This window comes from Zingiber officinale, chromosome 2A (assembly GCF_018446385.1).
Source record: "Zingiber officinale cultivar Zhangliang chromosome 2A, Zo_v1.1, whole genome shotgun sequence".
Taxonomy (NCBI): Eukaryota; Viridiplantae; Streptophyta; class Magnoliopsida; order Zingiberales; family Zingiberaceae; genus Zingiber; species Zingiber officinale.
This window is the reverse complement of record NC_055988.1, coordinates 136,132,626-136,145,836: the sequence shown is the minus strand read 5'-3', so window position 1 is coordinate 136,145,836 and position 13,211 is coordinate 136,132,626.

The window sequence follows — 13,211 nt, the reverse complement described above, 5'->3', positions numbered from 1 at the left end:
TTATGACCGTAAAGTACCCCTAAAACTTAAAGAAAAGTTCTACAAAACTACAGTTAGACCTGTTATATTATATGGAGATGAATGTTGAGCTATAACTCGAGCACATGAGCAAAACATGAGAGTTGCAGAGATGAGGATGTTAAGGTAGATGTGTGGACATACGAGGGTAGATAGAATAAGAAATGAGGGCATTAGAAAGAAAGTCGGAGTTGCATCTCTTGAGAGAAAACTCTAAGAGACATGTTTAAGATGGTACGGGTATGTACTTAAACAACCAATAAATGCTCTAGTTCGGCGATGTGAAACTATGACAAACACAACACACATATCAAACGAGGAAAAGGAAAATAAAAAAAGACTTGGTTAACAATAATAAAACAAGATAAATATATTTAAGTATAGATGATGATATAGTAGAAGATAGAGTTTAATAGTATAAAATGATCCATATAGCTGACCCCACCTAATTGTTAGAGTGTATACTAAAAGCCTAGCTTTTGGTATAAACATTTATCTAGAAATAAGAATCACATTGGTCAAATGTCTACATTAATGATAAATGTAGTTGCTCAATTAATTTATATTGTAGATAACATGGTGTGTGGTGTCACATACAGAAGATCATGTTATTGGTTCCTTATAAATTATAAACAGTAGCTCACGACCAAGATGGAAAGGAACAAACCATTGGAAGGTCGTAGTGTAATTAGGTATTAGTTTATCTTAACTATATAATTACACTAGTACACTTAGAGTGTATTGAGTAGGACCATTTGAGGTCGTTCCTTTTATACTGACTTTATAAAGGAACAAAGACCTCAGTTATTATGGAAGTGTGTGCTCTTAATCCTAATATAATAACAAGCACATATATTTGATATTTATTTCTTTAATTTATCAATGGGTGAGATTTAGTTCGATAAATCAATAAGCCCGATAAGTTGGGAAATGATATCACTTATAGTGTGTGTTGTTGATTATAGAAGAAAACTGTGTCCTAGTGATCTAGGTTGAGAATGTCCCCAAGAGGAGCTCATAAGGATTGTCATGTTAAACCCTGCAGGTGGACTTAGTCCGACATGACGATGAAATTGAGTGGTACTACTCTTGGAGCTAGATATTAATTAAGCGAGTTGTCAGTAACTTACTTAATTAGTGGACATTTGTTATCTTAAACACAGGGAGACTAACACACTCATAATAAGAAGGAGCCCAAAATGTAATTTGGGATTGGTGCGGTAGTTCAATAATAGTTCTTTAGTGGAATGAATTATTATTGATAAAATTAAGTTGTGTGTTCGGGGCGAACACGGGATGCTTAATTTCATCGGGAGACCAAAACCAATTCCTCCTCTCGGTCCCTATCGTAGCCTCTAGTATATAGAGATTTATACCCACCGCATACCCACCTTCTTACCCATCTAATGGGGCCGGCCAAGCTAGCTTGGAACCCAAGCTAGGGCCGGCCAAGACCAAGTGGATGAGCCATGTAGGTGGTCGGCCAAAGCTTGGGTCCCAAGCTTAGGTGGCCGACCACTAGAATATTAAAAAGGATTTTTATTAAAATTATTTCTTATGTGGATATCATGATTTTAAAAGAGAGTTTAAAAATTAAAAAATTCCTTTTATAGTTTTCTACAAAAGATTAAGAGAAGAGATTAATCTCTTTCCTTATTTGTAGTTTAAAAGAATGGTTTTAATTTTTGGTAAAAATTTTTCTTATTTGTAAATCAACATGTTTAAAAGAGAGTTTAAAATTTGAAATCTTTCCTTATTCGTTGATTAAAGGAGGATTTTAAATTTTAAGAAAACTTTCCTTTTTAACCATGTTCATGATTTAAAAGAAAGTTTAAAAATTAATAATTCTCTTTTATTAGTTTCTACAAAAGATTGAGAAAATATTTGATATCTTTCCTTATTTGTAGATTAAAAGAGATTTTAATTTTTAGAGATAACTTTCTTTTTATCCACATGTTTAAAAGAAAGATTTTAATTTATTAAATTTCCTTTTTATAAACCAATTATGAAGGGATTAAATTATTGGAGAAATTTTATAAATTTCTGGAGACAAATTAGGAAGTTTTAATTAATTAAAACTCTCCTTGTTTGTAGCTTTTATGTGGCCGGCCAAATAAAATTGAGAAAGAAAATTATTTTAATTAAATAATTTTTCCTTTTCAATGGAAAAAGAATTAAGGAAATTTTTATTAAATTTTCCTTATTTGCCAGGATCAAGGATTATAAAAGAGGGGGTAGAGGAGGCTTCAAGGCTAACGACTCTATTCTATTTTTCTCCCTCTTTTCCTTGGTGGTGTGGCCGGCCCTATTTCTCTCCTCTCCTCTTGTTGGCCGAAACTTATCTCTTGGTGGAGCTTTTGTTAGTGGTCGGATCAAGGAAGGAGAAGAAGGAGAGAAAGCAAGCCTCGTTTCTAGCATCCCTTGGAGCATGGTGGTGGTGGCCGAACCTCTTCATCCTAGAAGATGTTTTGATGGCCGAAACTTGCAAGGAAGAAGAAGGTGATTGGTGGTTTCTCATCTCGGAAGAACGTTGCCCACACAACGTCCGAGGTTAGAAGAGGAATACAGTAGAAGATCAGGAGGTATTTCTAGAAGGTATAACTAGTAATTTTTCCTTTCCGCATCATGCTAGTTATTTATGGAAATAATACCAAATACAAGAGGCTTACGATTCTAGTATTTCGAATATGTTTTTCGATGATGTGTTTTTTTGTTTTATTTTTCCTTGTGATTTGATTGTTCTTTTCGGTTAACCTAAAGTTATTTTAGGAAATTAAATATTAGCTTTCCATAAAAGGTTTTGTCTAGTCGGTGGTGGTTGCTCCCATATCCAAGAAGGTCATGTGCCTCGCCACGTCAGTACTGGGAACCAATTATGGAAATTAATATTTAATGGAATTAATAACTTAAGGTGATTTGGGTGGAACGTGTTAAGTTCCGCAGGAGATCCAAGTCAAAACCTAAAAGAACAAATAGATTAAGTTTTGGATCAAACGTGTTAAGTTCCGCAGGCGATCCAAAATTTAATTTAAAAGAACACATGGTAGCTAGGAAAAGGTTCAGACCTTTGTACAAAATTTTGTACAGTGGAACCTCTAGATTTTCCGAGTAGCAACCAACAATTGGTATCAGAGCTAGGGTTTTGCCTCTGTGTATTTGGTATTAGTTTAATTATGCACATGTTATACATAATTTAGGCAGGATAATAGTAGGATGTGCTAACTTTGTGGATGCAGGATCCAACTATTATGACTTATAGTTATTATGTGCGTGATTGGACCCTTGGACATGTCAAGGGCATTTTATTGTGTGTGCATGATTGTATTATAAAATACAGCAGGAGTTGTATTTAGTTTTATTAGGATTTTATTTTTGATCTAGATACATGTACATTCCTTTTATGGAATATAGGATCAAAATGTAAAATTCTATTTATGTCGCAGATCGAATCTTGCAAAGCGTGGAACCTTCTAAGGACCAGAGGCGCAGCGGAACTAGGAGCAAGATGGATGCGACAGCTAGACCCGGTGGCAGTGGCCAAATATGGCAGCAGCTTGGGATGACAACACACGGAGGACAACTAGAGATAAAAGCCATAATAGTTGAAAATTAGATTTTCTATTTATTACATTTATATTGTGTTGTGTGTGCATGTTAGTTTACATATTTAGTAGGCTAGCATAGTTAAAATTCCTCATTTATAAATAACTAAGTGGGAGAGAGATTTTTAAGTAAATCCCATGGTCTCCATTACTGGTTTGTAAGTGATGCAAACAAGCTTGCGCGTTGGCTCTGAGTGCCTTCCTCCATAACGGATGAGCTTGTTTGTGGATCACTAGAACAGACTTCCATTTTTTGGATGACTATAGGAAGTTAATTAAGAGCGTGTGATCTTCCCCAACGGAAGGGGCATAATCTTATTAATGGACTTAGTGTCAAGTAATGGTATACACTTAGACACATCTAATAGTATCCTCCCCATCGGAGTCACTGCTATTATTTGTGTGACCAAATGATACAAACTATTAATTTTATTTGTTAAAAAGTTAGGTTGACAAGATAATAAAATTAATGGGTTAAAATCCTCCTTTTACAAATGTTGAATTTGTATACGTCCACACTAACGTAGCATGCAAAATTCACGATGTTTGAGGTGTTGGAGAATTTAAATAATATTGTTTGAGGAATCAATATTTTTTTATTCAAAAGTTTTTGACCAAATATTTGATCAAAGACAGATCAACTATTAATTTTATTTCGTCATAAAGTAAAGTTGACGAGATAATAAAATTAATGAATAAAATCTCCTCTTCGATTTTGTATACGTCCACACTATCGTGGCATACAAAATTCATGGGGATTTTTAAGGAGTTGATCTTGACAATATTTTTGTGATTCTTAGGATTTAAATATTTGTCAATCCCCTAATAGTCATACTATAGAAAAAGCTTAGTAGTCCCAATTGTAATGATTGGAAATAGGACTTGGACATTAAGGTAGACTGTCTTCTTAAAACTAAGAACAACATAGGTGTATTTAATTCATTAGTTGAAACATGTTTAGTGGTGTTATCTACTAGAACCTGGAGTGTAGATACAGATGTCATTAATCATGTCCGTAATTCATTGCAGGGTTCCAGGAAACCCGGCAACTAAATGAAAATTAAAACACCGTCCACATGGGCACTACTGTAAAAATAGTAGCTGTTGCAGTGGGAGATGTTTATCTTTTGATAAGAATAAAACATGGATTTTTGAGTAATTGTCTTTACGCACCAAGTTTAGAAAGAACTAGTTTTCAGTTTCTAAACTATTCAAAGAACTTGATATTCTGCCTCTTTTAATAACAAAGTTGTTATTAAGAAAAAGAGGGAAGTTATCTGTTCTGGTACGTTGGTTGGCAATTTATAAATCCAATAACTCTCTCGATGCAACAAATGGAAATTAGTAACACATCTTCTAACTTTAAGAGAAAGTAACCTTCAGAAATGAACCAATTATATCTTTGGCATCTAGGGCTAGGTTATATTAACTTGAGTATGATTCATTGGTAGCTGATGAACTTTTGGGTTCATTAGTAGTGGAAATCTTTCCAACCTGCGAGTCTTACTTGGAAGGAAAAATAACCAAAAAGCTTTCAAGTCTAAGGGGTATGGAGTCAAAGATATGTTGAAATTGGTTCATTCTGATTTGTGTGATCCTATGACTATCCAGACAAGAGATAGTATTGAATATTTCGTCTATTTTATAGACAACTATTCAAGATACAAATAAATTTACTTAATGTACCGCAAGACTAAGTACTTTGATTAGTTCAAAGAGTACTAGGCTGATGTGGAGAAACGACAAAGTAAAAAGACACTATGGTGAAATCATAGTGGCAAGTACCGCTTGGGAGAATTTAGGAGTCACTTATCAGAAGTAGGGATTCAATCCAAACTAACTGCACCTGGTACGCCTCTACAGAATGGTGTAGTAGAAAGAAGGTATAGGACTCTTATGGAAATAAGTAGATTGATGATAAGTTATTTTACCAAATTCATTTTAAGGATATACTCTGGAAACGGAAGTGAACATAGTACCTTCCAAAGTCAGAACTCTCTACTCATATAGAATTGCTGAATAGGCGTAAGCTTATTTTGAAGCATATTTGGATTTGGGTAGTCCAGCACATATGCTGATGAGAGACAATGATAAGTTGGACAGGAATTCACTTGTTTGTGGGTTATCCTAGAGAAATGAAAGTAGGTTTATAGTCTTAAAAATCAGAAGGTCATTGTTAGCATCAATGACCAATTTTAGAAAAAGGACTATGTAATAAACCATGTGCCCATAAGAAAACTTGTTCTTAAGGAAATAATAAAAAACATGTCTAATCTAGTACCAATTGTACAAGATGAGATACCACAAGGAAACTGCAACACGTATCACAAATGATACACAATTGCAGAAAGTGCTTTGTCGTAGTGGAAGGGTTGTTAGGCAACCTAAAAAGATTCATGTTTTGGGAGAGTTTTTGGACTCGATCCCTGGAGGACATGAACCTGATCTCCGGACATATGACGAAGCACTCCAAGATAAAGATGTAATATCTTGGCAAAGAGTAATGAATAACAGAATTAGAATATATGTATTCTAATAAAATCTGGAAGCTTGTAGAACCACCAAATGGTGTAAAAGCCTTTGGGTATAAAAAGGTCTATAATAGGAAAAGAGGGATAGACAGAAAGGTAGAAACTTTCAAAGCAAGGCTAGATGAAAAAGGAAACTTTTTCACTGGTAGCCATGCTTAAGTCTATCCGGATTCTTTTATCTATTTGGTAAGTGGATGTCAAGACAGCATTCCTTAATGGAAGTCTTGAAGAAAGCATCCATATAAAGCAACCAGAAGGGTTCATTGCAAAGGGCTGAGAGCATCTTGTGTGCAAGCTCAATCAGTCTATGGACTGATACAAAGCTTCAAGGTCTTGGAACATCCAGTTTATCAAAGTAATCCAGACCTTTGGATTCATTTAGTAACTGGATAAGTCTTGTGTATACAAAAGGTGTGATGGAAGCGTGGTGGTATTTCTTGTACTATACGTAGATAACATTTTTGGTAGTTGGAAACAATATCAAAATATTGTCAGAAGTAAGGGTATGGTTGTCCAAATAATTCGATATAAAGGACTTGGGAGAATGTATATATTCTTGAGATCAAAGTAATGAGGGATCACAAGAAAAGAATATTTTACTTATTCCAAGCTTCATACATCGAAAAAATCCTTGCTCGTTTTAAGCATGCAAAACTCCAAGAAAGGTTTCTTACTTTTTTAGGATGGAGTAACTTTATCTAAAGATATGTCTCTGTAGACATCAAAGGAGATAAAGGAAATAAAGGCGGCTATCGGAAGCCTAATATATGCTATGCACGAGATCAGAAATCTGTTTTGCCAAGGGCATAGTTAGCAGATATCAAAGTAACCCTGGACAAGGACAGTGGACTGCAGTAGAGAATATATTGAAGTACCTTAGAGGCACTAGAGATTATATGCTAGCTTACAAGGCAGTTAATTTGGTCCTAGTGGGTTGCATGGATTTTGGCTTCCAATCGGATAGGGATAATAATAAGTCAACCTCGGGGTTTTGTGTTTACTTTAGGAGGTAAAGTCATAATTATGGAAGAGTGATAAGCATAGGTGTTTTTCTAGACTCCACCATAGAAGCTTAGTATATGGCAAGCCTCTGAGGTAGCCATAAAAGTTGAATGACTCAATAACCTCAAGATAGACTTAGATATGATTTCTGGTTTGTCCAAAGATTGTTACAATTTATTGTAATAATGTTGGTGCAGTAGCAAACTCGAAGAAACCATAAGTCTATAAGGCAAGTAAACACAATAGAGCGCAAGTACCACCCAATACGAGAAATCGTATAAACGAGGAGAAGTTGTTGCTGCCTAGATTGCATCAGGTGATGACCTATAGATCCTTTCACTAAGGTCCTTAAGGCAAGAGCTTTTGATGGGCATGTTGAAGGGTTGGGAATCAGATGTATAGCAGCAGATATGGCAGCTTAGTCTTTTAGTATAAGTGGGAGATTGTTAGAGTGTATACTAAAAGCCTAGCTTTTGGTATAAACATTTATCTAGAAATAAGAATCACATTGGTCAAATGTCTACATTAATGATAAATGTAGTTGCTCAATTAATTTATATTGTAGATAACATGGTGTGTGGTGTCACATACAGAAGATCATGTTATCGGTTCCTTATAAATTATAAACAGTAGCTCACGACCAAGATGGAAAGGAACAAACCATTGGAAGGTCGTAGTGTAATTAGGTATTAGTTTATCTTAACTATATAATTACACTAGTACACTTAGAGTGTATTGAGTAGGACCATTTGAGGTCGTTCCTTTTATACTGACTTTATAAAGGAACAAAGACCTCAGTTATTATGGAAGTGTGTGCTCTTAATCCTAATATAATAACAAGCACATATATTTGATATTTATTTCTTTAATTTATCAATGGGTGAGATTTAGTTCGATAAATCAATAAGCCCGATAAGTTGGGAAATGATATCACTTATAGTGTGTATGTTGTTGATTATAGAAGAAAACTGTGTCCTAGTGATCTAGGTTGAGAATGTCCCTAAGAGGAGCTCATAAGGATTGTCATGTTAAACTCTGCAGGTGGACTTAGTCCGACATGACGATGAAGTTGAGTGGTACTACTCTTGGAGCTAGATATTAATTAACCGAGTTGTCAGTAACTTACTTAATTAGTGGACATTTGTTATCTTAAACACAGGGAGACTAACACACTCATAATAAGAAGGAGCCCAAAATGTAATTTGGGATTGGTGCGGTAGTTCAATAATAGTTCTTTAGTGGAATGAATTATTATTGATAAAATTAAGTTGTGTGTTCGGGGCGAACACGGGATGCTTAATTTCATCGGGAGACCAAAATCAATTCCTTCTCTCGGCCCCTATCGTAGCCTCTTGTATATAGAGATTTATACCCACCGCATACCCACCTTCTTACCCATCCAATGGGGCCGGCCAAGTTAGCTTGGAACCCAAGCTAGGGCCGGCCAAGACCAAGTGGATGAGCCATGTAGGTGGTCGGCCAAAGCTTGGGTCCCAAGCTTAGGTGGCCGACCACTAGAATATTAAAAAGGATTTTTATTAAAATTATTTCTTATGTGAATATCATGATTTTAAAAGAGAGTTTAAAAATTAAAAATTTCCTTTTATAGTTTTCTACAAAAGATTAAGAGAAGAGATTAATCTCTTTCCTTATTTGTAGTTTAAAAGGATGGTTTTAATTTTTGGTAAAAATTTTCCTTATTTGTAAATCATCTACATGTTTAAAAGAGAGTTTAAAATTTGAAATCTTTCCTTATTTGTTGATTAAAGGAGGATTTTAAATTTTAAGAAAACTTTCCTTTTTAACCATGTTCATGATTTAAAAGAAAGTTTAAAATTAATAATTCTCTTTTATTAGTTTCTACAAAAGATTGAGAAAAGATTTGATATCTTTCCTTATTTGTAGATTAAAGAGATTTTAATTTTAGAGATAACTTTCTTTTTATCCACATGTTTAAAAGAAAGATTTTAATTTATTAAATTTCCTTTTATAAACCAATCATGAAGGATTAAATTATTGGAGAAATTTTATAAATTTCTGAGACAAATTAGGAAGTTTTAATTAATTAAAACTCTCCTTGTTTGTAGCTTTTATGGTGGCCAAATAAAATTGAGAAAGAAAATTATTTTAATTAAATAATTTTTCCTTTTCAATGGAAAAAGAATTAAGGAAATTTTTATTAAATTTTCCTTATTTGCCAGGATCAAGAATTATAAAAGAGGGGGTAGAGGAGGCTTCAAGGCTAACGACTCTATTCTATTTTTCTCCCTCTTTTCCTTGGTGGTGTGGCCGGCCCTATTTCTCTCCTCTCCTCTTGTTGGCCGAAACTTATCTCTTGGTGGAGCTTTTGTTAGTGGCCGGATCAAGGAAGGAGAAGAAGGAGAGAAAGCAAGCCTCGTTTCTAGCATCCCTTGGAGCATGGTGGTGGTGGCCGAACCTCTTCATCCTAGAAGATGTTTTGATGGCCGAAACTTGCAAGGAAGAAGAAGGTGATTGGTGGTTTCTCATCTCAGAAGAACGTTGCCCACACAACGTCCAAGGTTAGAAGAGGAATACGGTAGAAGATCAGGAGGTATTTCTAGAAGGTATAACTAGTAATTTTTCCTTTCCGCATCATGCTAGTTATTTATGGAAATAATACCAAATACAAGAGGCTTACGATTCTAGTATTTCGAATATGTTTTTCAATGATGTGTTTTTTTGTTTTATTTTTCCTTGTGATTTGATTGTTCTTTTCGTTAACCTAAAGTTATTTTAGGAAATTAAATATTAGCTTTCCATAAAATGTTTTGTCTAGTCAGTGGTGGTTGCTCCCATATCCAAGAAGGTCATGTGCCTCGCCACGTCAGTACTGGGAACCAATTATGGAAATTAATATTTAATGGAATTAATAACTTAAGGTGATTTGGGTGGAACGTGTTAAGTTCCGCAAGAAATCCAAGTCAAAACCTAAAAGAACAAATAGATTAAGTTTTGGATCAAACGTGTTAAGTTCCGCGGGCGATCCAAAATTTAATTTAAAAGAACACATGGTAGCTAGGAAAAGGTTCAGACCTTTGTACAAAATTTTGTACAGTGGAACCTCTAGGTTTTCCGAGTAGCAACCAACACTAATAGGATAAAACTTGGTTGTTGTTGTTGTTGTCATATTTTACATAATCAAACAATTCAAAAGTTAGTAGTATGTTGTGTTTATGCATTAGATTGATTGTATCAATTATATCACAATGGAAATAAATAATATAAATCTAAGATAATTTTAACACGTCTATATAACCTGGTTCAGAGACTTTGCTTGTGGCAAGTTCAAGACTCAAGCAACGCAAATATCACCAATATCTGACCTATCAAATTGGTTCGACCTCCTGACTTGAGTTAGCCTGACCTCTTGACTTGAGCTAATTTGACTTATTGACATGCCAACTTCTTGACCTTCCGACCTCTCGACTTACCAATGATTCAACCTCCCGACCTGCCACTGATTCGACCTCCTAGCATGCAAAGGGGCATGATAGTTATCATAATATGAAGGCACACAGTGGTTACAATGATGCCCTTCAGTGAGGTGTGTCTTTTGGACTTCTCTCCATGATATGTGTCTCTTAGGTTTATCTCCCTATATAAGGTAAGATAAGACGGACTCTCTAGAATTTGATTTGATCATCTTTACTCTATATTTTACCTTATTCCTTCTTTCTCTTATGCTTTTCTTATGGTTCCATGATAATTTAGGCATCAAAGGAATCTCGTCAGGAAACTCTTAGTGAGCCCTTTGACATATGGTATTCCTCATATAATTGACTATGTCATAAGGAGAAGGTTATACCATAAAAAAGAAAGCTTCAATATCATCACTTTTGCATATGTTATAGAAAAAGCAATAAGTGTTGACAATTATAATAGCACCCCTTGAAGGGGCGTGCTAATTACGAAGGTGACTCCTTTGGAGTCATGTCTCCCATTTTATTCCCTATATAAGGTAATGGTGATCATTTCAATATCTTCCTTTTGTCACTGATGTCTTTGTTGTTAGAAATATTTTAAGACGGTAGAACGTGACATAAGCTTGATCTCATAATCAAGATTTCTACCATAAAACAGATCTTATCAAGTATATGAATGAATTTAGAGAATAAGAATTACCTACGTTGAGCGCCGACATAATTGAAGACTCAATCTTCACCTCTTTTGCTCTACATGGGGAGAAGGATTCCCGTGTGTACTTCTTGTTGGGGCAATTTCCCTAGGTCAAGATTGACCAGTTTGACTAAGCTTGAGTTGAGTCAAGCTTGAATCAGGATTTGAGTTTTGATGTTTGACAATATAAGGAGTTTGACAATATAAGGAGATTGCTGGAGCAATCGTCCGGTTATGGAGATGGTTAAAGGGTTGACCAGGTTGATAAGAAGACAAGTCAAGTAGGTCAGGGATGATAGGAGACTTGACTGGGTAAGTCTTAACTGGAGGTTAGGCGCCTGGAAGTCCTAACTGGAGGTTAGGTAGTGGTAAAGTCCTAGTGAGGAGCTAGGCACTGGAAAGTCCTGGTGAGGAGCTAGGCAACGGGAAAGTCCTGGTAAGGAGCCAGACAATTGGAAAGTCCTGATGAGGAGCCAGGCAATTGGAAAGTCCAAGTGTGATCTTGGCAAAGGAGAAAGTCCTGGTGAGGAGCCAGGCAATTGGAAAGTCCAAGTGTTATCTTGGCAAAGGCTATAAATCCAAGCATGTGACTTGGCAATGAGAACTCGATAACTAGGATAAGGCCGAAGGAAGCTCCTGAAGACAAGGCGTGAAGGATGGGAGATATACGAGGGACGCAAGGATGATGGAGGAGGCTAGAAGGCTAGTTCAAGGTTAGTCGAGTATGGTGGTATAATCCGACAACTAGGATGAGGCTGAAGGAAGCTCCTAAAGGCAAGGAGTGAAGGATGGGAGATATCCGAGGGGCGCATGGCTGATGGAGGAGGCTAGAAGGCTAGTTCGAGGTTGGTCGTGTGTGGTCAAATACTAGGCATAATGTACCAACAGGTCATAGTTGACCGTATGTTGGTTTGAGGGGCGTTTGGACTTGATTTAGCAAATCACAAGTGAGCTGGATCAATCAACCGATCGATTGGCTCATGCCCAATCGATCGGTTGATCGATTGGTGAGTCCCTGCGAGAAGCTTCCTTCCCAATCGATCAATGGATCGATTGGGAAGCCGATGCATTTGCACAGAATGCTTCCCAATTGATCACTCGATCGATTGGGAGCCTCCAATCGATCAGGTGATCGATTGGGAGGCTGGGAATTTGCTCTACAGCGCAGGAATGCTCGCGAGAACAGCTGGATCAATTGGTCGATCGATCGAGCCATTTCTAGAGAGCACAGAGGCTCTCTAAATCGATCGGTTGATCGATTCAGAACCTGCCCAATCGATTGGGAGTAATCCAATCGATTAGGATTTGACCGTTGCGCAGGATATAGCTGTTGGCGGAGCGTTTTCTCGATAGATCTTCACCACCAGCGATCAGTGATTTCTCAGCGACTTCACAGCAACTTCTCCCAAGCTTGCATCACCAGTTCTTGAAGGTTCTTGGAGGTACGTCCAAGTCAAGAGGCGAGTTACAACAAGAAGAAGAAGCTAGGGTTAGGGTTTATTGTACAAATCTTGTAAGATTTCCCTTGTATTTGCTTCTCTTTATATTCTTGCTGTATTGTGAGCTTGTAAGACTTCTCCGCCTTCGATAGCTACCGTAAAAGAGTGGTTGCATAGTGGAGGGTGTGTGAGTGTGTGGATCCTTGGACTAGTCACCTCTTCTTGAGGTGACTACCAAGTAAATCTACATGTTAGCGTTGTAGTGTGTTGTTTCTTGTATTTTCCGCTACACATCATCACAAGAAGCAATCATCATCAAGACGAAGAAAACGACGCAAGGAGCGCGACGAAACGCTATTCCCCCCTCCCCCCCCCCCCCCTCTAGCGGGCACAAAGGTCCTAACACTTCTTAGGTTGCCATAAGCCGTCGTGTGTAAAAGTATGTATGAAGCATCCAAATAGGCTAGACCTAAGTGCCTATT